Raw genomic sequence first — 2,500 nt, forward strand, 5'->3', positions numbered from 1 at the left:
AATCATGGGCTCGTCCTTTCTTTTTCATTATTCCTGTTTCCCTTGGGTACAAACCTCTCCTCAGCCTCCTTGCACATTGTTGCTACATATTCCATCATCTCATTAACTGGCTTCCCTGCCAGTTCTCTGTCCCACTGAACCCCGTTCAGGAAGTTCCTCCTTCCTGTGTAGTCCCCTTTCTTGTAGTTTGGTTTTATTCGCCCTGGCCTTCCTGCCTCCCCCTCCACTTGTAGCTCTACTGCTTATTCGAAGCTTAAAACCATATGATTGCTGGCCCCAAGGGGTCTTTCATATGTGATGTCCTCAAAATCTGCACTACTCAATGTGAATACTAGGTCCAGTCTTGCTGGTTCATCCTCTCCTCTCTCTCTTGTAGTGTCCCTTACATGTTGGTACATAAAGTTTTCCAGTACCACCTCCATCATCATAGCCCTCCTTGTATCTTGGCCCCCATGTGGCTCCAAGTTCTAATAATCGATTTCCTTTTGGTTAAAGTCACCCATAATCAGGAGCTTTGCTCTGCATGCATGAGCTCTTCTGGCCACTGCAGCCAGTGTGTCAACCATCGCTCTATTGCTCTAATCATACTCTTGCCTTGGCCTCCTGCTGTTCTGTTGTTGGTTATACATCACTGCAATTACGACTTTGTGACCTCCAGAGTGAAGTGTTCCCGCAGTGTAATCGCTTGCTTCTCCGGTTTCTCCTCTCTCCAGCTCATCAAAATTCCATCGGTTTTTGATCAGCAGTGCCACTCCTCTACCCCCCCTGTTCCCTCTGTCTTTCCTCAAGATCTGGTATCCCGTTGGAAAGATGGCATCTGTTATCATACTTGTAAGCTTGGTTTCTGTGAGAGCTATGATGTTCGTTGATGCCTCTTTGACTCTTTCGTGCCACTCCTCCCACTTATTTGTTATTCCATCAGCGTTTGTGAACCATACCTTCAGTTTCTCTCTAGCACTGTGGCTTGGGGGCCTGTGAGGGTGGGAGACCTGGTATTGTTCTATGGGATTCTATTGTTGGGTGTTGGGTGGAAGCTGTGAGTATCGATTGTAGATTGTAGTGTTGGGATGGTGTGATAGGTTGTGGGGTTCTGAAGATGGTTCTGTGTTTGCTTGCCCTTGCTGCTCTGTCCTGCTCTGATTGACCTCTGCTGGTTCCGTCCTTGTCTCCCTTCCTTACTCCTTTCACCTTTTTCTATCTTTTTCCAGTAGCACTTGGTAGCATGGTTGTGCCTCTGCATTTGACCTATCACCCTCTCCATTTGCACCCAGCTGCTCTCCCCTTTCACTCCTTGGCCCTTTTTGGCAGGCTGATATGACTCTTGCATAATTCATATCTTCTTCCTTCCTGTTCATCCTCTCAGCTTCATATGCTGTGTCTTCTCTGGTCAATGCCCCTGTAACTCGCTTCAGCCTGTTTACCTCATCTTCTAGGACCCTTATCCTGGCTACTGCAGTATCGACTTGTGCCTCCCAATTCTTCTTGTCCTTCTCCAACTTCTTTTCCAATTTCACAGAAAACTCTCTCTCCATTTTTTCAGAAAGGTCTCCTAATTTTCTCTCCCACTCTTGTTCCATTCTTTCCCACTGCTCCTCCATCCACTCCTCCCTTCCAGAACCATTCTCATCTGATCCCTGGGTCCTTCGAGTGCCCACAATTTTTATTTTTTTCCCTTCTTTTTTCCCTTTTTTTCCTTTTCTTTTTTTCTCCTTTTTTTTAAAAAGAAAAGAATGAGAGAGATAGAGATAAAGACAAGACTCCAGAAAAATTTGCAAGAATTGCTGGCTACACCTCATGGATGAGAAGAGACAGGCAAGGGCAAGGATGTGGTGTTGCTGTGTGCTTCTCTAAAAGTGTTCATGCCCAGCACATTGATGTTGCCACCACTATTCATCTTGAAATAATGTTCTTCAAGCTCTGCATAAACACTAGTTCCTCTGTACTAGCATGTGCAATGTACAGACCTCAGTTGCGACATGCAGACCCCATCAAGTTCTTAATGGAAAATATGGGCTCCCTTCTGCTACAACACAACTGTCAACATATCATAATTGTTGGTGACCTCAACCAACACCTTATACAGAGGGACTTCGATGACCTTCTTGCAGTATTTGACATGAGGCTTTCGTTGTAGAGAGGCTGCTACTGCTAAGTACAAAGCATGGCGAAGGTATAAGAGACATCTTACCACCTATAACAGGAACTTGCACAGGCAAGCCTGTAGGCATATGGGTGACGTTCAAAAATGGGCCATTGCTAAATGGGAGGTGGACACTAAAAGAAAGCTAGCATCAGGTAGGGTAGGCTCCAAAACCTGGTGGTCCCTGGTCAAGGACAGACAGGGTTATCTCCCTGATGAACTCATTCCACCTCTAAATCGACAGGATGGGACCACCTCTACTAGTAATCAAGAGAAGGCGGACCTCTTTGCTGAACACTTTGCTACCAAAATGCAAGTTCCTGATCCAGCAAGGGACCCTCCTTGGCTAGCTGCAAGAAC

This window comes from Cherax quadricarinatus, chromosome 5 (genome assembly GCF_038502225.1).
Source record: "Cherax quadricarinatus isolate ZL_2023a chromosome 5, ASM3850222v1, whole genome shotgun sequence".
Lineage (NCBI taxonomy): Eukaryota > Metazoa > Arthropoda > Malacostraca > Decapoda > Parastacidae > Cherax > Cherax quadricarinatus.